Source organism: Grammomys surdaster, unplaced genomic scaffold (assembly GCF_004785775.1).
Source record: "Grammomys surdaster isolate TR1022 unplaced genomic scaffold, NIH_TR_1.0 141, whole genome shotgun sequence".
NCBI classification, from domain to species: Eukaryota; Metazoa; Chordata; class Mammalia; order Rodentia; family Muridae; genus Grammomys; species Grammomys surdaster.
This window is the reverse complement of record NW_021604599.1, coordinates 10,065,716-10,090,099: the sequence shown is the minus strand read 5'-3', so window position 1 is coordinate 10,090,099 and position 24,384 is coordinate 10,065,716. Positions and strand designations below refer to the sequence as shown.

At 38.9% G+C, this 24,384-nt stretch overlaps 1 protein-coding gene and 1 pseudogene across 5 annotated transcripts in view; one reads left to right on the top strand and one right to left on the bottom strand.

Annotated features, from left to right (window-relative positions):
- Trpm3 (transient receptor potential cation channel subfamily M member 3) overlaps positions 1–24,384 on the top strand; it is an 818,801-nt gene that overhangs the window by 131,396 nt on the left and 663,021 nt on the right. The gene's annotated exons all lie outside the window — the stretch shown is intronic.
- Positions 16,949–17,117, bottom strand: LOC114618413 (annotated as a pseudogene).

The following is a 24,384-nucleotide window of genomic DNA, read 5'->3' as shown; positions in this document are numbered from 1 at the left end:
TAAACAACGCAGATGTCATTATGGAAATTATCTACTATCAAAAATAAGGCCCACTTAGGATTAAGTCCTGACCAAAGTGACTGATCATGAAAAGTGATATCAAATTGGCTCTTGCTAGGGACAAGTCCAGATCGATCTACAGGTCTACAGATCAGCAAGTGTCCATTAGAGGAACACTGGAATCTGCAAGACAAAAGAGAAGAGAAGAGAAGAGGAGGGGAGGGGAGGGGAGGGGAGGGGAGGGGAGAGGAGGGGAGGAGAGGAGAGAAGTTGAGTCATGGGCTTGGATAAACTTTCATCTTGATGAACACAATCAGTCCTCCTCATGGGGAAATCTTGACTGTGTCTGGTTAACTCCATAGCTCAAAGTACACATTTGATGTATTATGTGGCTATTCCTTCCGGTTGGTTTTTGGAGAGAAAACTTGGTGAAAAAAATTCTTGGATGTGGCCAGGCTATGTAGTGTTCATCATAAGGCTCCAACCCCACAGGCATGAGAGGAAGGGACTGGGAGATTTGCAAACTCTACTCCAAAGGGCTGGAGAACAGAAGATGGGGGTGGGGGTAGGCCTGGGAAGCTTCCGTTTTGATGAGCTCCTGAGTGCTGCTGCTGCTGCTGCTCCTGCTGCTGCTGCTCCTGCTGCTGCTGCTCCTGCTGCTGCTGCTCCTGCTGCTGCTGCTCCTGCTGCTGCTGCTCCTGTTGCTGGAATCCACATGCCCATATTTCCAGGCCTTGGGGGCTTCATTCTCAGGTGTCCATTGACTCAGTTCTGTGTCCACTCTCAGAGGTAGCAGGGAATGATGCCCTTCTCATGTCTTTGTCACTACTCTTCTCACAGTAAAATAAGAAGCAAATACTGAAAGAAAATAACATCAGCCTTTCCTAATAGCATGCTCATGATAAACTATGGACAGAAAATTTGAAATGGAAAAATTCCAGAGTTCTGTAAACTTCTGCCTGCCATTCTAAAGAGTTACTGTATCTTTTCCCATCCCATTCCATCCTTCCTGGGATGCAGTTCATCCTCTCCATTCATTGTACACACACTGGTCTATGCTAGCTGCCATCAGTTACTTAATAGACACCTGATTATCAGGTCTACCATAGCAGTGATGTAATGCTTGTGCTCAAGTAACCCTGACTTACTCGATAATGGTCCCCAAAAGTCAGGATGGTAATTCTGGAAATTTGGCTTAAAAAGAGAAGAAAGGAGAGGAGAGGAGAAGAGAGGAGAGGAGAGGAGAGGAGAGGAGAGGAGAGGAGAGGAGAGGAGAGGAGAGGAGAGGAGAGGAGCCAATATATGCATCCTTTAAAAAGAAAGAAATGAATGTTCTCCACTTAATAATTAATGAAAAGAAAATCAAATGCTAAGGTTGGTAAGATCTGTGGGAAGGATAAGTCTAGCTATAACATTATGGGAAAAGAAGCACACATGCATGCTAATTTTTCTGTCACTTTAAACTGCAAAAGTGGTAGCTGCTTTTGCATAAGTGTTTAGTTAGGCTAGAAAAGACATTAAAGACAGGAAGTGGTGCTCTGCTTTTTCAGATGACTCCTAGAGCTATCTCACTCCCTGTGGGTAAGGGAACTATCCCGTAGGCTGGTGCTGTCCTTTGAGTTTCATAAGCTGACAGTTTTGGGAACAACATGATTTTCATGTTCATGTATCATTAAATGTGAGAATATTGTTTGGTAACAATCAATGAATGGGTGGTGATTTTTACACTTGCTAATTGGCTGGCATGCTGGCAGGGATAGTTGGAGACTCATGAGTTACGAGGTCCTTGCATGTATTTGGATTGTCTGGTTGAAAAATGGGCATCTCTCTTTTTTCTTAGGTCTTTGTATGTCTGGCGATGTTTTCTAAGACAGCTGGATCACTGAAGCTCATCCTGGAAGCTGTTTATGATTTCCTTGTTATTATGATGTTAGACAGTGCAGCTCCATTTGTCAGGAAGGAATAGATGCAGTAATTGAACTCTCTGGAGGTCAGAGCTACATGGAAAGGGAAAGCATTAGTGTGTTCAGTTCAGCCAAATTGTTTTACGTGTGTGCTACCCCCAGCTCCCCAGGGATAGTACTCCTTAGAACATTGTTAGAACAGACCAGTTTGTCTCAACCCTGACTGAGACAATAGTCTCTCCTAGGCAACTTCTTGTGTGTGTAGGGTGGATGCCTGATGTCACCTGATTCATTGTACTTTGATGTTCCCAGGATAAAGCCTGGCATTGCTATGTTTCAGCCCTGCCCCCAACACTTTCATTTGCGAGCCCCCACAGGCTCTCAAAAGTTGCAAGATGCCCACTTAAAGGGTTTGATGGGATGTAGAGCACTGACCCTAAGCTCTAAGACTCATAATTGAGCAGGTCCTGGTGGAGGCCACTGCATCTTTAACATGTTCTGTGGTGGTGGTGCTGATGTTATTGTGGCCGCCATTCTTTCAGGGCCATTGCGTTCAGTAATGCTTATGTGAGCACCACTGCCTCCCTGAGTAGAGGTGACCCCTTTCCTAAGCTCTGCTTTTAGTGACTTATTAACCACAACTTACTTATCAGGTTAAGATCTCATCCTTAAACTCACTGCGAACATTCTTACAGACTGCGGTTATTTTTGAAGTCATGCTTTAAGTTACCTTGAGGCCCATTTTACTATCTGATGATTGAATTTTGACTAAACAAAATTAGAATTTTCTTTTAAAATTGTTCAGTTTGGTTATTTTTAACTACATCAATTACCTTCAGAGAGCTCCATCTAACTATTTTCATGAAATAAAATGAAATTCCTATTTCATGAAATGGTAAATTTTATTTGCCAGCCCCTTAGATTAGAGGAAAAACACCAGCAGTGGCAACATAACTAAGTCAAATGCAGAGGTGGTTTTCCATGTTACCCTCCTGGTATGATAAAATCAGTTAGTTTCTGAGACATGTTATTCCTGGAAAGGTTATTTTTGCTAGGATGTCTAAGGATCATTTTCAAGTTGTGGATATTGGTCTCCCTCTGCATCTGAGGCTTATTGGTTCTAGTCAAAATTTAAAAACAGATGTGGACAATAATTTTAGATAGAAACAAATGTCCAAGTAGTTATGATAAACTCATTCAGCTGGTATAGCACATAGAACACGGTTTATAGTCGCACTCACAGTTTAGTCCTTGGTCTAGTCAGAACTGTAGATAAGTCACTGGATCCAGCCTCATTTTTCCAATTTGCAAAATAGGAGAATTAAAGGAACATTTGCCATGTGGAAGGCCATGTCTTCCTTTCGGGAGCTTCTTGTACAATACGTGGGAACTGTTTTCAGTGGTGGTGAGGTGATCTCAGAAGCCCTGAACTCCTAGGGTGGGAAAGGAGGCTGCGGTAAAACAGGGGTGGGGGAATTCACTGAACCATACACCCAAACTAAATACAGCTGGCTGTCAGCAGCATTAGCTTGGGTCCTTCAATCCACGACACAAATGAAATGACTAGAGTTCGGAAATATTTAAATGCACCTCCAGGGAGTGTGTCACCTACCAGATCCTTGCTTTAGAAGACATATTCTCTGTAGATATAATTACTAACCTTGTTTTCAGTATTATATTTTCTATTTACATCGGAACACGTTTGTCTCTATGGAATTCTGTGAGACTTGGACTCTCTGAATGAGTTCATCTGAGTTTAAACTGGAGCTTAATAGGAAGATAATCTTCACAATAAATGCAGGACTGAAACACTTTGAAGTTTGTGAACCTTCATCCCATAGCCCCGTGGTCAATTCTCTTTTAGACAACACCTATTCAGAGCATACTCTGTTCCTTACAACACAACCTTCTCATCCCATTGCACAAGATCATTATGTGAGCTCTGTCTGCCGTGGGATGAGATGGGTAGCCGTAGAGGCTTCCTGTAGCCTTTCAAAGTTCAATCTAGCTTTGAAGAGAAAAGTTTTATGTGGAAAATAAACCAAAGTCAACACTGGCTCTGACAAGCTCTTACCTTAATATGTTAATGTAACACAGAAGTAATATGTCTCTATATAACTGTGTATAGCTGTATCCACAGTGGTGTGTGTGTGCACACGCGTGTGTGTGTGTGTGTCTGTGTGTGTCTGTGTGATTATGTGTGTGAATATGGGCGTGCATAGCACATTGGAGATAAACAGATTAGAGGATAATCTCCAGTGTTGTACTCTCCCTCTATCCTGAGACATAGTCTCTTTGTGGTTGTTTGTTGTATATGTCAGGTTGTCTGGCTTGTGAGCTTCTGGGCATTTTCTTGTTTCTGCTTCCCACTTATCATAGAAATATTGGGTTATAGATATGCATCCAGTCAGATATGTGTTCTGGGATTTGGACTCAAATCCTTATACTTGTGTGCCCAGTGATTTACATAGTAAGCCATGTCCTTAGCCTTCATTTTAACCAGATGTTGGTATGTGTCTGCATTTGTGTGTGCATGTACATGTGCGCATGTACATGTACCCATGGAAGGCAGAGGTCAGCAGCATATGTTTTTGCATATTTCTTTTCATCATATTTTTCTTTTGACCCAGAGTTTCTCAGTGAACCTGAAGCTTACATATTCGGCCAGGTAGGCTTCCTTAGAAACTCCAGAAATCCACTTGTCTTTATTCCTTCAGCCCTGGGTTATAGATGTGCACTGCCAAGCCTGGGTGCTAGGGACAGGAATTTAGGTCCTCCTGCTTGCGCCACATGCACTCAAGAGTCTCCCTAGCCTCACCCACTCCCAGTCTTTTTTTTTTTTAAGAAAACTATCACAATATAATAAACATAAAATATAGTTTACTTTCCTTCAGTATTTCTGTTAAAAACCTATTAGAGGTAATACAGCATATTCTTCCTTTTCTCTTGAGGTTCTGATAATAGAATTGTTTTTTCTTTATCTTTGTATTTTAATAAGCTTGTGTAACAAACTAGGTAATTAGGTTTCATTTTGCCAGTCTATGCCATGAGGCCCCCTCATTCCCTTCCTCTCTCTCTCAGGATTTCATCTCTTCTTAAAAGCAGAAAGTCATATGAAAACATTCAGGATTAATCATGCCTCTTTTCTCTCTCTGGTGGCTTCCCTATCTCTAGATCTCAGTTTCGACATTCTTACAGAGCATTTCCACTCCCCTATTCCACCATAGCATGACTCATAACCCTGAATATAGAAAAACACTAGAGTCACTTAATATCTATGGCCTGGGTGGCAGATATGCAGAAAGGTAATTACTTTTTATTATTAAATTCAACTTGGTCATGTGCTCCCTTTGCAGCTGTTGGTAAGAGAAAATAAACACATCTTTCTAAGCATCTGTTATCCTCTTTGAACAATCTGGGCTTTTTCTTAGTCAGTGGCTATAGAGTAATTTTCTTGGGAAATGTAAAAAAAAAAGCATACACACTAAGGAGGGTAGGATGTGGTTTAGGATGTCCTCAGGGCTCTTCCTTGAGATGCTGTAGGCAGGAGTCTAGATGACTTAGCCCTGAGCATGGTGGCCAAACATAACTGACATGGAGTGTGAGGTGCTCTATGTTCCCACTTCCCAATACCCACCCTCACTTTTCTCCTAGAGCTCCACATATGAGCTGGGGAAGAGCCTCTGCCTTTTGGCCTCTTCTCAATCAAGCTGCAGTCTGCTTGGTCCTTTGCCTTATTTCTGGTCTCTCAGTGACACAAGAACCATGTTCCTTTATGAATTCTTGACTTTTGTGTTCTAATTTCTTGTTTATATTGTAGCCTACAAAAGGCTCAAATACCTGTTGCTTCTCCTTCTCATCTTTATTTTCATTTTATTCTCTTCTTCCCCTCCCTCACTGTGTTTTCCAACTTAAAATAATTTACACATAGCCTATTCTTGGTATCAGTCTGATATATGCTGACTTTTCATATCTTGATCTATTGGACCTTCAACATCCACCCACTCGGCAAAGCCCAACTCCTAGCAGCAAAGGCTGTTGTTTCTGTAGGAGTTATCTTTGAAGACGGTATTGAGGGCATTTTGGAATTAAAATAAAATATGATTTTATTTTCCTCTAAAGGATTATGCTTCTCTCTTAAACCAATGGATACATCAACTTCAGAGGATAAACCAAGGGTAATGAAAAATTGTGGAAATGAAGCTATACTACACATTGTTTCAGAATCCAAATTCGCTCATGTGCTTACTTATTGGTTTGTTTCAGTATTGAGTAGTTTGGTTGTGTTGGACTTTTGTACCAATTAAGTAAGTAGTATTCCATAATCAAGTAGTCTTGGGATTTTCAATATCATCATAAAACAGGAGGTAATGAGGCAACATAAAATATTTACTAATATGTATTGATAAATTTTATGGCACAGTACATATAAGAGAGTATCTTTAAAGATAGTCTGTGATAAAAATAACTGCAGGTGATTTTCTCGCTGCACAGAATTTTAAAACTACAGTTATCCAGAAAGTAATTTGAAATGTACAGTGTAGGAGTTGATTTATGACATTAAGTTGTACATGTTTTTGTTTTATGTAGACATTTAGAGTTTGTTCCATTATCCCCAAAGCTATGCCAATTATCTCTCAGTGCTCAGAGTAAAGAGGGGGCATATGTAAAAAAGCTACTTCACTCACTACACAATTGGTAGGGGAAAAACTGATCAGATTTTCTAACTATCAAGAAAATCCCTTGAGGATAAATCCGTGTTTCTACAGAAAAATAAATGGAATCGATATTTATGAAGCATCTGCTGAAGTAGATGTTCACATATTTGTGATGTTTTATTTAGTTCATTTAAGTGGGCAATTCTTACAGGAGAACACTTTACAGTGATGAAAAGGGTATATAATCAAGTGAGAATTAAATTTGAGGTTGTATTTTCCTTGTAACCTACTGACAAATACAAAACTCAGCTTTGTATGATCCTTTCATCAGAGACCCAGCAATGACAATTGAATAAGGTGATTTGAGGTGGTTTAAGAAATCTACTGATTAGGTAAAGACATATGTTTTATAACATTGTATTTTACATAAAACATGAAAATTAAAAATTTAGTTGATTCTCTTATGTTCTGACTCAGTGTGTGGATTTGAATCTAGAGAGAAGCATATGATTGTGAGCACCGTTGAATACACACTTGGGCTCAGTCCAAGCCAGTAACTCTTAGGAGTCAAAAATAATCAGAATCACCATTCAGTGCATTAAAGTCCAATTTTGATAATCAAAAAGATTGGATTTCTGTGCTCACTTTCTCTATAAAGTGAAACTTCACTCATAGTGTCCTTAAGGTCCTCCAACATCCCACAGGTACTTTTTTGTAGAGTTCTGCATTACTGTGAAGAAGTCAAAGATGAAGGAGGCATAACCCTTTGCATCTAATCAGAGGTCCACATTAAACTTAAAATACTGGACCTCTGCTGTCAGGAGAACAGAGTCAGTCTGGTAGCAAAAATCTAACATGTATTAGCTGTTGTGTATGCCTTGATACACATCCATGTTGGTTATATTAACATCATGTTGCTACCCTTTACATTCAATTGAATCTCAAAGTTCTACTGAAGACTTAGTCAAAGGTCCTGAGAACATGGCCAATGGCAAGAGCAATTATTGTCCTATATGTTAAATCATATCTTGTCAAATTCCATCATTGGCTTTAGCTTCTTTATTTCCTCTTGATAATTAAAAGGACCTGTTAACTGGACCATCTAGGACTTGATGACATACTCTAAAAATGGTAGCCAATTTTTTCAATGAAGGAGTTGTTTTAAAAAGTCTTAAGGATTCTCAATTGGGGAATGTGAGAAAGTTAGATTTAAAGTGTATTTAAACTTTAAATCAGTAATAACTTTAAAACACATCCGTGAAGGCCTGTGTTTGCGTCTCAGGAAGAACTATGCTGAGCTCAAAGGACTTGGATGTGAAAAGCCATGGTTAAGTATTTGACTATATTTTAACAAAAGACTGTTCTTGGGAAACACTCACTGAGAGATCTACTCTAAGCTAAGAAATGCAAAGCTGAATGGAGAGAATGACCCAATTAAATAATTCACTAGCTCATTAATAGGCAGACACCTCAGTCATACATTTCTGTGATAAAGCTACCTAATCCAGCTCACAGCTACATGAACTTCAAAGATAGTCTGGCCATCAGAAAGGATAAACTTAAGCATGTATAAAACTAATGTTAAAGTCATTGCTTCTTTGCTTATCTTATGATTAATACTTCCATATTATAGGATTCTTTGAATATTTAAGAACCACAAAATGAGCTGGGTGGTGATGGCATTTGCCTTTAATCCCAGCACTCAAGAAGCAGAGGTAGGCAGATCTCTGAGTTCAAGGCTAGCCTGGTTTATGGAGCATGTTCCAGAACAAATGAGTTACACAGAGAAACCCAGTCTCAAACAACCAAGCCAAGCCAAGCCAAGCCAAGCCAAGCCAAGCCAAACCAAACCAAACCAAACCAAGCCAAACCAAACCAAACCAAACTACTAAGAAATGAAGCACAGTGCTGGTGGGCTTTGGAGTCCTTTCAGCATCAACACCAAGTGATAAGGACAAGGAAATAGGCTTCAGGCAGGCAGGAATCTAAATTTCAGGCTAGAACATCAGAAGTAGGCTTCAAACATGAAAATGACTTTGGGTTAGGACAGGGAAGTAGGCTCAGATACTTTGGTCATCCTGATAAGCCCTTAGAAACAGTGATCACAGGAGTATTCACAGAATTTTGTTTATTACCTTGCTTGTTCTTTGACTATCTGGGTTTATTGTCTTGCTTGTTCCTTGACTATTTGCATCCATTATATTGCTAGTTCCTCAAATTAGAACTGACATTAATGCTTGCATGTAATTAAAATAGTATAAAAGCAAAAAGGAGGCAGAGGGGAATGGGATAGGGGGTTCTAGGAAGAGGAAATGGGGAAAAGGGATGGCATCTGAAATGTAAATAAATAAAATATACAATGAAATATAAAACAGAAAAAAAAGAAGAAAGAAACTGCTTTCTGTGTGTGCACAGAATCTACTACGAAGAGGCTAGTGAGCCTGCCCCTTGGTGTGCTTTTTCCTGGATTCTCTCCCATTCACTCTGCCCATTTCTTGTACTCAGGCGTGTTTGCTTTAGCTCACAGAACCTTCTTGTTCTTATTTGGAGTTTGTTCTTTCACGGCCATATTCTTTTACAAATTTTCAGTTCTTGCATTTATAAATACATGTGAGATGATTTTAAGGAGAGTTATACATTAGTCACTTGATGGAAAACAACATATGATAAAGATGTTTGTCAACCCCAACAACTCTCCAGATAGGAGGTGGTGTCTGATGGTTCAAGAACAGAGGGGCAAACCTCCGATGACAGGTAAACACTCGTACAGGTGACGACACAGAGCAGTCTCTCTGACTTGAACACCTCCCCTTTCTTGTAATCTCTTACCTTCCCAGTGACCTCTTACTTTTTCTTTCATTCTTCCCCCATAGCTTTCTGAGTTGTCTTTCCTTCCTCTTCCCTTCTGTTCCTTTTACCTATTACATTCTTTGTTTTCAGTGTGTGTGTGTGTGTGTGTGTGTGTGTGTGTGTGTGTGTGTCTTCAAGTATAGCTCCCTACATTACATATTGAGATGGGGTTTCTTTTTTTTATTATTTTAATTAGTTAGTTTGTTTACTTTATAAAAACCTGACTGCAGTTTCCCCTCCATCCTGTCTTTCTAGTTCTTCTCTTTCTCCCCATCCCCACTCCTTGCACCCATCCACTCCTCCTCCCTTTCTCTTCAGAAAAGTGGAGGCCTTTCATGGATACCAACCAGCTTTGGCATATCAAGTTGCAGTAAGACTAGGTGCATCTTCTCCTATAGAGGCTAGATGAAGCAGCCCAGTAGGGGAAAAAGAGGTCTCAGAGGCAGGCAACAGAGTCAGAGACAAACCCTGATCCTACTGTTAGGAGTCCCACATGAAGAAGACCAATGTATGCATCTTCTACATGTGTGCAGAGGACCTAGGTCAGTCCCATGCCTGCTCCCTGGTTGTCAGATCAGTCTCTGTGAGCCCCAGTGGGCTCCGGTTAGTTGATTCTGTAGGGTTTCTTGTGTCCTTGACCCCTCTGGCTCCTACAGTCCCTCCTCCTTCTGTTTCTTGATTAAGGCAGATCAAAGTGTCTCAAGTGTGTCTGGCCCCTGACTCTGCCTCCTGCCAGCTATGGTTATGGACACCCACTCACCATAGAATTCATGTGGGTTTGGGTGAGCCTCCATTTATGTGACTTGCATGGCAATGGCTTTATACTTGCTGAGCCATTTCCTCAGCCATTTTTAAATAGGGTTAAGATAGTTAAATCTATTTCCATTAATCTAATTTCTTCCACAGAAAATATCTTACATCATATGGTACATTTATCACATCCCATTCCTTTGTGACTTTCATCTGTTCCAACCCTCTAGTCCACCTTTTAAACTACACTGTACAACAAGAGCTCTTTGTACAGGCGATACTATGAAAGAACAACAAAATAACCACGCCTACACTCTCCCTCACACCCCTCACCTCTGCTTATGCTTTGATGGTATATCTCAATGACTTCAAAAGTAAAATTCTTCTACTGAAGCACACTGCTTTCAAGAACTTCATTTATTGAAGTTTATAAATGACATTTATTGCCCAAACCATGACACCCCCACTATTCCAGATGGTTGCCCAGACTTTCTTTTCAGATGATGCATCTGATTTTGTTAGTCTTTCCATGAGTTCTTGTTCACTAGAGCTGCAGTCCATAGACCACGCTGAATAGTCAGCATTGTGGGAAGCATGCAGGAACATGTTTCAAATGGTTGGTGTGAAGAACACAGCAGCTTCTGTTTACTGAGCACTGTGCGCTGGCTCCAGGTAGTCTAGCTTCTGCATGAGGCTGAGTGTGTCCCTTTTGTTGCCATGTCTTACAAAGACAGGTTTCCATCGTTTCTGTGATGTGAATACACAGGCTTTAAAATAAAGGGAAACAAGCAGGAGGCTGGTGGTATCTAGTCTGACTAAGGGAACATGGACAGTGCCTGGCCTTATCCATGTAGGGGTCAGTAATGTGACTTTTTAAAACTTAAATGTTTTCTTTCAATTCATATGGATTAATGATTTGAAATGGATACTAAGTTTGAGTGTGTTTTTTGCCTCTAAATGATATGTTTAGAAAGAACACTGCATTTCATCCAGTATAAAGCAATGGAGCTCAAGAGGCTACAAGGGGAGTCTGTTATTTTATGGACTATAGAAGAAAGCTCGAGCACATGGCAGAAGCTTACTTATGGCTTTTCCTGTATCAGATTCTCTAAGATGAAGGAGTCACACTGTTCAGACAAGTACTGGCTTTTCTGTCCTGATTACTCAGCTTGGATGACCCAGCTGGATCACCTGGCTTGTCGCAGGTAGTTTGTCTTGTTAGGACAAAGAAAGTATTCAAAATCCTACCTCTTGCTCCCCATCTCATCAGCTGCGGCTCTGTTTATCAGGAAAAGCCGTCGGTTTCCATCAGTCAGTACAATACTAAAAATCTCCCGGCTTGAGTAGAAAAGGTATTCAGAGTTCCAAAAAAAACTATTAGCAAGTCAAATCCAGCTATGCAGGATTACATCTTTTCTGGGAAAAGATCTTTCTGGTATTACCTTTGAAGAAATAGGAAGTCACCATTGAATTACTTGTTTAAGTTAGAAAAGGAGTGCTCTGATTGGCTGGATTCATTCTTATTCCATATTCTTTTTGATTCTTTCTTTTTCTCCCCTGAAGACAAAGTGCTCCACAAAGATTCTCATACTTATTCTGCAGGTGAGAGCACATTTGCCTACTGACGCAGGTTCTCTGAAGGAGGCCTGTGCTGAGCAGGAAAAGACAGCAGAGAGATTATAGAGGTCACTCGGGAAGGTCTTTCATGTGTTGCTACCTGCAGTTTGCTCTTGGGCCATATCCAAGGTACAGTGAAGCACCTGTCTGGATCTGAGTTCTTATTATTGAGAGGAGACCTAACAAAAAAGAGTCAAATATCTTCTATAGTATGTGGGGTTAATTAAGTTCCCTGTTGATGATGTATATATAGAATTCTAAAATCTATATTACTATATTAATTTCAAACCACCACCTTTTATATCCTTGACTCTATTGTTATTTAATTTGTATTTTTATTATTTATTTATTATTTTTGTTATTTATTTATTTATTTTTATTATTATTTATTCATTATTTTTGTTATTTATTTATTTTTATTATTTTTATTTATTTTATTATTTATTTATTTATTTATTATTTTATTATTTATTCATTTTATTCATTTTATTATTTATTGCTTTATTATTTCTTTATTTTTTTTAATTTTTTAAAAATTTTTATGGGTGTTTTTGTCTGGGAACCACATGAATTTTGTGCTTATAAAGGTCAGAAAAAGTTGTTGAATCCCCTGGGATTGGAGTTACAGATGTTATGAGCCACGATATGAGTGCTGGTGATTGAACTTGGATCCTTTAGTAGAGCAGATAATACTCTCAAATGATGGACATCTCTCCAGCCCCTAGCAGATTATTACTAAAGTCCTTTCTTATTTCATAATATGGAATATTGGCTCTTACAGTGAGTAGGATAATAATTCTATCCCTAGAGCTTAAACAAGTCACTTACTTATCTTACTGTATTAGTTTCTTCGTCTGCATACTGAGGATGTGTTGGACTGATTCGGATGGCTCGATGGGATGCACTCACAGTGGTGCAAGAATAAAGAAGAAACAAATAAACCCTAGAGACTTCTATGTCAAAAAGGATATAAAGTAGCCTGCACTCCCTTTAGACATTCCTAATGTGCATTATTTCAGTAAAGAGCCTAGCTTTTCTGTAGTAAGAGTCATATTTAGGCTGAAACATCGAGTCTAGGCATATACCTGTAATCTCAGCACTCAAGATGTTGGAGCAGAAACATAGTATTCAGGGACTGAGATTCACAGTGAGATCCAGACTCAAAACATCATGATCACCAACAACAACAATTTAAATAATAACATTTGGGCTATTTGACTCAGTTCACCTAAAGAACTGTGCTTTGTTTCTGAAGACAGTTAAACTAGCTTAAAACAGCCTGTCTGTTCCTTGGACTCTGAAGTGCCTCTGGGTTCTGACTGTGCACAGTTTGATGCTTTGTTTATTTCCAAAAAGGAATATAAGAGTCTAGATGATCCGAAGATCAGCTCAGGTGTGCTAAGCCTTTCCATTCATCTTTTATCACACATAGAAGACAATGACATTCCAGGTGAGCTGAGGGAACAGGGCAATGGGCAGGGGTGTGAGCAACGGTGAGGAGTAGGGAGTCAGGTTGCCTGGTTACAAACTCTGCTTTTCCCCCCAGATGATGAAGCTTAGTATACTATAAGAAATTTGATATTTGGTTTTCTATCATTAAATAAGTGAGCCTTACACTGACAAGTCCGTGCTAGGGTGAAGGGCTTAGCATCTTTTACTCGTATCTTTACAGTGGTATACTATGATTGCTCAAGGCAGCTGATGACTCTTCCTGAAGATATTGGGAAAGGAACAGAAATTGACTTATCCAGTGTTTTTTTTTATGTGTTATTCAAATTTTATATTGTTAAGTCTCTTCTTGACAATGCTGTTTGTCTCTATTGAAAGGTTTATAATAAAAGCTGAGAAACCCAATTGCTAAATTCTCTATTGTCCACATTTGAAACATGGACCAAACAAACTCCCTTAAGATATTTATTGCCATGGCTGCCCCATGGGGTGTCCTCATCTTCTCTTCCCTTGTTTCCTGCAGTAATCTTGGAATAGTGTCTGATTTCCCATAGTTCTTTTATCACTATTAATTAGAGTGCTAATTTAAAACATACCAGATATTGTGTCAAGGTCTTCAGTACATTAGAAAAAGTCTACACTGGTACCTAACCCTACATGAGAGATCTATATTACCTTCAAGAGTCAGGAAGAATTGCAGAAGAAGGATAGTGGTTGGGGAGGTATCCAACAGAAACAGTTCTGAGCATGACATCGCTTTTGCACCCATGAACTCACGGCAGCTATGGTTACGTAAGACTTAATCAAGAAGGACCTGCCAGTACATCATGGGTTATGCCATTGATAAGTTGCCCACACTTCAGTCAGTAACTCCACCCCTTCCCCCATGCTCATACAAGGAACCCTAATTAACTCAGTATGAGAGTCAGAGAGTGACTTGTTTGAAAGCAGGTTTGAGTGAGAAAGGCAGAGGATGAGAGGGAAGAGATGGTGAAAATAACTAACGTTCGTGTGCACCAATGAAGCCATGGAAGAACAGAAAGTAAACAAATAGCCTCTAACATCTTTCCTCATCTTGTCCCCTTCACTAATGGGGTGTCAGGCAACCAGGTTGCAAAGCTTGCTCCATCTTTGGCCTTCAACACTCCCTAGCCTACAACTCTCTTCTCCAAAAGGCTGCTTTCCTCTTTCTTTGCTTTGTTATGGACTTTCAGCAAATGCTATCCTCTCGAATGCTCTCTAGCATCCTAGATAAGCACGGCTTCCCACATATTCTACCCAAATTATTTATTAGTTTAGCTATCAATTTGTCATTACTTCTAATAGATCTGTAAGAGGTAGGGGCTCGCTACTCTTGTTCACAGGCTTCCAGAAGAACAGCTGTTTTTTTTTCATTTCATAATAGATAGTGTTTGTTTAATGGCTGAATTTGAGGCTGTGGAAGGGCTAGATAGTACCAATCTGACCAACTGTAAAATGACAGATAGTGAAACTACATATAAAGCAGCCAGGCTTAGTACCCAGCACAAGAGCTGCTGTGTACCTGTGTTTAATATTCCCGAAACATTTATACCACTTCCACAATCATTTTCCCATTCTAATGACCCCAGGAGTCAGGAAAGCCAACTTAGAAGAACCTCCTAAATTCTAGAGAATTCGAAGAAGCAAAGCCAGGATCTCAGGTTGACCAAGCCAGCTTAGTCAGTCAATAGGGTCTCAAGGGAGGGAGGGAGGATTGAAAGTAAAAAGACAATTAGACAAAATTATAACATGGCTCCAGCCAGTGCCGAGGCTGAAGCAGCTTTATCTTTCTCCAGTCTGCTTTTATATCCTTCTAGGTACATCTAAAAACCATGGTCAGTTCTTAGATCAGAACAAAGTAATCAAGCAAAGTAGTGAACAAGGAGATCACACAAGATAGTAATCAAGCAAAGTAATAAGCAAAAGGATCATACAAGGTAATAATTAAGTAAAGTAGTAAGCAAAGAGATCACATAAGGTAGTAATTCACCAAAATAGTAAACAAAGCCCCATGGTCGCTGTTTCTAATATTCTTATCTGAGCCTACTCCTTGTCTGAGCCCAGTGACAAATGCCAAATTCCTCAAAGCGGCACCAGAAGCTCTCAACATCAGGTCCTTTGGTCTCAAGAGATCCTCCATGTCCGTCATGAGACCTCTGTGGAAGAAAAGAGCAAGTGTTTACTCTTGTTTACTTCTAGATAGCCAAATACATTTTCATAGATGATTAAACTAAATTAAAATCATTGTCTGTGGATGTACGTGCAGGTCTTCACTGAACCCGATGCTCACCAGTTTAGCCCCTCTCTCGTCTTCCACAGTGTACTGCATACACTTCCATGATGTGTACCTCTGCACCAGGGTATTTCATGGGTGCTAGGGATCTGAACTCAGGTCTTCACACTTGTGCAGCAAGCACTTTACTGGCTGAGCCACCTCCTCAGCCTCTATATTGCATTTTGAAGAGTACAACCACATGGATGTCAAACACATGAGGGAATGGACCTCTGTTCCCCTTGAAGACTCACTCACCCTCTCCTTTGAAGTGAGCCCTTTCTGGTGGCTCACCTCTTCTTTCTTGTCCACTCAGACTCAACAGTGTGCTCTCCATCTTCTTCACCTCCCCAATTTAATTTACTGTTTTTCTTTACAAACATTGGAAGTATTTACTACTCTCCATTTGACTGAGTAATTAGCTGCCTCGCCTGCCATGGTCATCTTTATGTTATCTAAATAGTGAATTACCAAGATTCATATTCTGGTCCCATATTGTTTGATTTAACTGGGTGTAACAGCAACCCGTGTTCTGAGATGTAGTATGTGCACAAAGGCATGCGTAATTGATGTGCATTTAGAGAATAACAAGGAAGTGAACACCTCTTTTACAATATCATTTAAAAATAGAACCCAAAAGTACCTTTGACATTCCCCTTTGACATTACGTCTACTCCCCACATTTGCAAGGTTGATTGACCCCATTGTCCCCAGTTTTTTAAAATTTTTTGGTTTATGTATTTGAGCCTCATTTGTGCTAATGAATATAACCACGTCTGGTAGGCTCTCATCAGAATCAAATTGTATGAGCAAATCACCATTTAATTCCCTATCTAACTGAAGAGTATGTGAACGGCTCAGTGGATTTTGCTCTTGTGAAAGATGCTGCTGCAGACACCTCCCTGCGTTTCCTGGAATGTGTGCACGAGTTTTTCTAAGGTTTACACTTAACAGTTGACATTGGTTGGCTGTAAAGTATTTTCCTATTCAGTTCTATTCTGTGACACCAACTTGTTTCCTAAAAGCGATATCAAATTATATTCCTCTCCAGTGGTACATGAAAATTCATGGGGTTTTAAATCTCCTTGAACATGTCAGGAAGATTGTCAGTCTTTTAAAGTCTTGCTGTTCTGGCAGGTGTGAAATGATACCTCTTTGAGACATCTATCTGCATTACCTTCCTTACTAAGGAGACCGAAGTCCTTCATTTGTTGATTCCGTTTTTAGTTTCCTCTGCTGGTAAATGTTCATTCATTTTTTTCCTATGAGTGGTTAGGCTTTGACTTCTTGATGTACAAGATTTCTTACTACACAGTCTACATATATTTGAGTATCACAAGTCTGACAAACATTTTCTTCTCATTTTTGGAATGAGTGAATGGCTCCTCTGGAAAACTAGAAGTTTCCATTTTTAATATAGCTGTATTTATTGATAAAATGTCTTAAAATTGATACATAAAACACTTTTCTGTGATTTTAAAAATTAGTTCTTTGAGAATACCATACATGGTATTTTGATCACATTCATCCTCATCTCGAACTTTGCCAGACCTACAGATACTACACTTGATCTTAGCCAAAAGGCCGAGAAGCGATGTCAGACCTACAGACTCACAACTTTACTACATACTCTACTCAACTTTGTGTTCTTTCTCTCCCTTCCTTCCTCCCTCCCTCCCTCCCTCCCTCCTTTTATTACTTTCTTTTGTTCTTTCTTATCTCTTTTTTGTTTTCTTTTTCCTTCTCCTTATTCCTATCAAGTCCAATTTGTGTGACCCATCTACTCTCTGATATGTGGTCTTTCACTTGAGCATGGTGGTCCATACCAGTAAAGTTGGCCCTCCCTCTCCCAGCAACTATGAATTGAAAGTAGTTGTTTAAATAGCTCCTTAGCTGGGGGGACTTTACACATACCTCATTCTCATGCTGGGCTTTTATCCAGTTTGATCTTGTCCAGGTCTTGTGCATGCAATTACAGCTTATGTGAATTCACAAGCACAACTGCCCTGTTGTGCTTCAACGACACTGATTCCTTGTAGTTATTTGTGCCTTGGGATCTTACAATCTTTCTTCCCACTCCTCCACAATGATATCTGAGCCTTGGAAGAAGAGGATATGCTAGAGATATTCCATCTCGTCTCTTATTCTCAACACATTGACCAATTGTGGATCTCCATGTGGATCATCATCTACTACAAAGAGAAGCTTCCCTGATTAGGATTGAGAGATGTCCTAATGAATCTATGGGTATAATGATAACTCATCAGAAATCAATTGAATGTCATGTCTATCAAGCAGAATAATAATAGTAGGCTCTCTTCTAGAGTCTATGGCCTGTCTAACCACAGGTTCTCAGCCTCAATAATGGTGGTAGGTATGGGTTTCATATTGTAGAGCAGGCCTTAACTCCAACCAGAAAGAGGTTGCTTAGTTATTTATGCCATCATTGCACCAGTGGTCATACCTTGTCTGTCCAGTTGGAAAAGTTGCAGTTGTCATGATTCACATCTGGGATGTGATTGATGGTTACTACTCCTCTGGCAACCTGTAGCACTATGAAATATAGCCAGTAGGGAGGAAGTCCCAGGTGAATACCACCTTGAGCTCCCCATGCTTAGTGACCCAAATGTGTAGTGTCTTCAGCAGTAGAGTCTTACCATCAAGTTCTGGAGAGTGGCCAAGAGCAATGGGAATACCCTCTAATGTTTAGAACAATAGGACCTTACTATCTACCAACTTTAAAAGAGAAAAACCATTCCTGGTACTGGGCTTCTTATTTGTTACCCTGTTGTATCTAATATGGGCTTAAAGGCTTTTAACAGCATAAAGAGATTCTCATACATTTTCCTTTCCAGTCAGCCTTACTATCCTCATAGAATCCTTATAATAAATTGCCATGTGTAGTGACAATTTTGGCATTTTGGTTTCTTTGACAATCACTCGAATATTATGGGAATGTGTTTTTGTTTTAATCCAGATGTCAGATATGGGGCTACTTCAGATTGCCCACAGCAGCTGACTATGATTTGCCTCATACTCCATCAGGGGAGTGATTTTGCCAACTGCAGATAGTTTCTGTGATTGTGTAACATTTGGAATTCTGAAGACTTTTCATAGTGTGTATAAATGCTAGGGCCCTTGAGAGGCAGGGTGGGTTTGTTGTTTGGGGGTCAGTTGTTGTTGGTTGGTTTTGGTCACAGTTTATTAAGTAGTCTTGCACAAAGAAGAAAGAAGAAGAAATTAGATATCGTGATGTTAAAGATCCAACTCACCCTGAGGAACTCAATGTCCCTAATCATCAGAAAATAGTCTAACAATAAGATCACCCCCCTTTCCTTTCTATCCTTTTTTTCTCCCCTATCTAATGTTAGGGAGTTGTAGGACAAATACTTTGATCCTATTAATCTCTTGCTTCTACATGAGGGTGTTTGGAATCATCCTATGAAATTTTCAGGAATTTACTGAAAGCATTGGTGAATTTGGGAAGGGGGCTGCTATCTACAGTGTTGGGACATGTCTATGCATTGATTCCCCTAGTTTTCCAGTAGGGTCTTCTCAAGTAGTTTTTTCTTGCTGCATAGATTTTCATGTATTAAAGTTTTTCCTAGATGTTCTCTGTTAAATTTGTAAAGGATGCAACTTAAAAATACATCTCAAATTTCTTCTCTCAGAAGGCTGTGCACTTTTAAAATTTTTAGTAACCTTGAAATGTTTAAATTTTATACACATAAGAAAGCTATCAATGAAATATAAATTGTATTTGTTTCTAAGACATTTGCAATGTATTTTATCTTTTTTGCTTACTAAATTGACTCAAACATCAAAGGTATTGTATAATTGTCTGTGTGTGTATGTGTAATTTCAAAGGGAATGATTTAAATACATCTTATTGAGTATGATGTTCGCCAGTTGAGGTTTCCCTATTATATTTTTTGAGATTACGTTTATAAGATTAAAAACTTGTCTTTGATTCCTAGTTTTCAAACCATTTTTATTGTAAAATGATGGATTTTATTGAATATTTTTAATTAGCAAATTGAAATATGTATACACTTTTCCCTTTGAATTATAAATGTAATGAGTAACAATTTTGCTTTCTAACCTTCAACTAACTTTACATTCTTGAGAAAAAACAACGTTGTCAAATGTATTTACTTTGGAAGCATTGCTGTATTTGGTTTCTAGCTGAAAGTACATAATTAATTTAAAATTAATTATATATCATACACATTAATAAATGATTAGTTATTTTCTGGTTAGGACTCTCCAGCCCTTGTTCTTGCCTAGTATCTGTTTGGTGTTACTGCAGAAGTTAGGTACATCACATGGTTTAGAAAGTTTCTTTCCTCTCTATTCCCTGGACCCGATGATACTTTTTAAGGCTGTTGATTCCCAATGGATATCTAAGACCTTGGTTATAAAATGCTACTGTAGACATGGAAATTTTCTTGAAAGGTTTTAAACAACTTACTCAAACTTTTATCTATTTTTATTCTATAATTTAATTAAAATATAGTTAAGTCACTTTCCTCCCAACAACCCCTCCCAAGTTCCCGCCATCCAGCTCCTCTCATGTTCCTTCCTTCCAAATACTGCCCTGTCAACCCTCATTCTCAAATTGCTATCCACTTCTTCCCTGATCATTATCATTACACACACACACACACACACACACACACACACACACAGACACGTATTATATAGATCGCATGTATACAGGTCATATACATAAATATATATGTGTATGAATGTATGTGTATGCACAAATACATAAATACAACCTGCTGAGTCTGTTTTGTTGTTTGTGTGTTTATGGTTTCAACACTACCACTTTGTACGGCATAACCAATTACAAAACTCATTCCTGGGAATGGCTAGCTCTCCCCCTCTCTGCAGTCATCAGTTCCTTGTTCATGGGTAGAACCCCATGTCAATTTGCTTACTTTAACATGCTGTTAGACTCAACTTTTGCCTTTTCTTAAGTGTCAGTATTAACAGTCTATTTATTAGGGAGGCTTCCATCCTTGACTTCCATTTGGCTATGTGTTGTTGCTTATGAAATCCCTTGTATTGGCATTTTCTACTTTCATTCTGCTTCTCCCTTTGCTTTTAAAGTAATCAGTGTATATTTTAAGAGACTGCTCAATTACTTTATTAGATATCATTTTTTACTTTGTTAATAATTGTTATTTATATCATTTTCTAGTTTTTATAATCTATTTCTGCTTTTAATTATATTGACTCTTGCCTGCCAGTGCTTACAGAAAAGGGCTCCTTGATACTGACTCTGTGCTCTGTGGAAGTCTTGTATGTAAGTGTGCACTGCATTCTGTCTGTCTAAGCTCTCTTCATGAGTTTGGACCAATTGGTTGTTATGTGAGCCAGGCTGCCCCTCAGCTTCTCAGCCTTCTGCCTCAGCTTCCTAGTGCTCAGGGTATAAGTGCATGCCATGAGCCAGGCTTCCTATTTCTTTCTTCATTCTATCACATTTTGATTTTGCATATGGTGTTTAGCAATCTGCTACTTGTCTTACCAGGTCTGCCTTCCTCCCTTTTCTTATCACACTCATTATTTGTCTTTCACATGTGGTAGAGTAAGAAAACACTCTCTATATGATGTAGGTTATTAAAATATGGTAGGCTTTGTCTTTCTTCCCTAATTGTAGTAGTAAGATTTCTCAATGTCCCAAGTAAACTTGAGGTCATACCTATTCTTCAGTGATTAGCCTTAGATACTTTGTCCACTAGATCAAACTTCTAATTATGTGGTTCAAGTCTTTTTTTATTTCCCAGTAACTTATTTTTGAATACTTGATATGAAATGTCTTATATACTCTGATGTCTGACTTGTCATTATTTCTATTCTATTAATTTTTCTTTAAATATTTTAATAGTTCTGTTATACTATCATAGAAGTTTTAAATTATTGTATATTTTCAGTTAATTTATCAATAGTAATAATCTTTTGCATCTGATGTTTAGAATTATTTTGATGGGATACCTTACCTGTGTTACCTTATCTTGATAGAAATAATATTTAGCTAATCTTTCTTTTACTACTGCTAACTAACACAATTTCAACACACTTGAAGTTCTGACTGGCTTTTTCTAGCAGTGATAAACTAAACAGTATCTGTTGACACAATAGAAGAAACTCTTCAGAGCAAGGAATGGAGCAGCCTTTGTGGGTGGCTTGACCAAGGGTAATTTTGAGAGTGGACTAGTTAGCATTACCTTAATTAAACTCAATTTGTTTTAATGGTTAATGGAGAAAGGACTTCTTAATGGCTGCTCAGAAGACTCAGTGAGGCTATTAGTTGCTGTAGACTTCCTGATTTGGGAAAAGCTGGTGTGTTAGGGGGTTTCGCTCTGATCGCCTGGTACTTCCGTATGACTGGCCTCATCGTGTTGGCTATTGGGTCTTATTATCCAAAGCAATAGCCTCCAATACATTTTGTATAACGCCATTTTTTCTTTTAAATCATTGTCTTTGTAAATAGTACTGTTTCCATTTTATGTTTTTAGAGTCAAATGTGTTGCTCTATATTTTTATGAACTTTAGTTCGTTTACATTGATTATTACTGATATATGTTTTGATTTCTATCATGTTAAGTGTGTTTTCTGTTTTTCTGTTTCATGATTTTATGCTTATCCTCTGTAACTTTAAGATTTAGTCATACTAGAGTTATTCCTTTAGATCATATACATCTTAATATGCATACTTAACTTGGCAAAGTCTAATAATATTTAATCTACCAAACAGTATGAGGGTTTTGGAATAATTCAGCTTCAATGATTTTATTCCTGATTTCTACTGATTTCCCAAAATTTAGCTCAATCTTGATTTCTTTAATTCTTACTTTATATGTTATATTGTATTGCTATAGAGTCACTCAGATATTTGCAAATTTAATTACCATTTCTTGCATCTTTTTTAGAAATACATTTTAGTGTGTGTGTGTGTGTGTGTGTGTGTGTGTTGGTGTGTGTGCATGTGATATGTACGTCTAGGGTTTTATTGGTGTGAAGAGACTCCATGACCAAGGCAACTCTTACGAAAAAAATATTTAATTGAGGCTGGCTTACAGTTTCATAAGCTTAGGCCATTATCATCATGGTGAGAAGCGTGGCATCATGCACACTGACATGGTCCTGGAGGAGCCAACAGTTTTACATTTAGATCTGAAGCCAGTAGAAAGAGACTGTATTCCATACTGGGTGGAGATTGAGAATAGGAGACATCAAAGCCTGTCCCACAGTGACATACTTCCTCCAATAAGGCCACACCTATACTAACAAGGTCATACCTCCTAATAGTGCCACTCCCTATGGACCAAGCATTCAAACACCCGAGTCTATGGTGAGGTGGGGATGGGGGGCGACCTATTCAAACCACTACAATGTGTGATATGTGTATTTAGGGAATGATTTTGTTTTCCTTCTACTATGGGTTCCAAGGATTAATCTGGGATCTGACATCAGGCTTATTCAGCAAGCACCTTTACCTACTGAACTCACAGACTCTATTTTCTGAATATCATATAATTTAGAGGTTATCTTATGACATTTTATGGCATTTCATGACAAAGATTACTTTGGGAAAGTCTTGAGAGAGTCTCTCAGTTGGAAACTCTCTGGGTGTGGTAGTCGAAGGCGACTTTTCTCTACCCTCCTTCTCATGGGCATGCAAAAGGATTCCAAATATAAGTCTCAGCTATTACATGTAAAACAGCGCTCAACACAGTTCTCCCTCATTTATGAACTGTTTAAATGGCCATCTAAAGTATCTTTCTTTGCTTTTGAAGCTGTGAGATTTCACTGAAATACATTTATGTGTGAGTTACTCTTTTCCCACAGCTCATCTTTAACGTCTATGGTGTTTGACTCTGTGCCTCGTGCTTCTAAGAGATGCAAAGTCATTATGTTTTCCAAAATTGACTCAGTCTCATTTCCCCTTCTGTGTCTTCTGTGGGCTTTGAATATATCTATGCACACCTTTTCATCCTGTGCCAGCCTCTTAGCTTCTCTTCCACTTTGCTTCCCCTTCATCTCAGTGCAGTCTTCAGGAAAATTTCCTCTGCTCTCTCCTGAGGGCACATACCTCTTCAAGTGTATCAAACCTGGTGAATTCATGCATAGAGGTTCTGGTCTTCCTTGTGTTTTTATCTCCAACAGTATTATTGCCTTTTCTCCACCCCCAACTCCCAGAACTCTATAGTTAATCTTTTATTGTCTTCACACATTCTTGGTATCATCTTGTCCTCTTTAAATGCAACTGTGGATGCTAGATGTCCAGTTTTACAGAACTGGTTCTCCAGTACATATTTTCTGCTGATCCTCAGGGTTTTCCTATGATTTCACAAGCATTGGTTCTAGTTTTAAAACCAGGTTATATTATTTGTGCTCTCTCAAAGCACAAATAATACACAATTGAGCTTAGGTTCAGAAAGTCTCAAAAAAAAGAAAAAAAAACTCCCCAAACAAACAAACAAACAAACACCACACGTTTTCTCCTATTCCTGACTAGAATCAAGCCGAGGAAAGCACAGACACCCCACTGCCTCCCTCTGCAGAAGATTTTTCTAGCTAAGCTCTGAGGATCCCAACTTTGTCTATGGAGGGCTGGATGTTGAGCCCTAAGCTTTTGTGTACTCCAAGGTTTTTGCTCACACAGCCTTTTAAAAACATCAGAATCTGGGTCCATTTGAATGAGCTTCTGCCTAGAGAATTCTGGTTTGGGGCCTCTGATCTTCTGCATACATCCTTTTCATCTGTGTTCATTCTACCTTGTGGGGCCCCTGGTCTTCTGCATGCATCCTCTCATCTGTTCACCCTACTGTGTGGGGGCCTTGGTCTTCTGCAT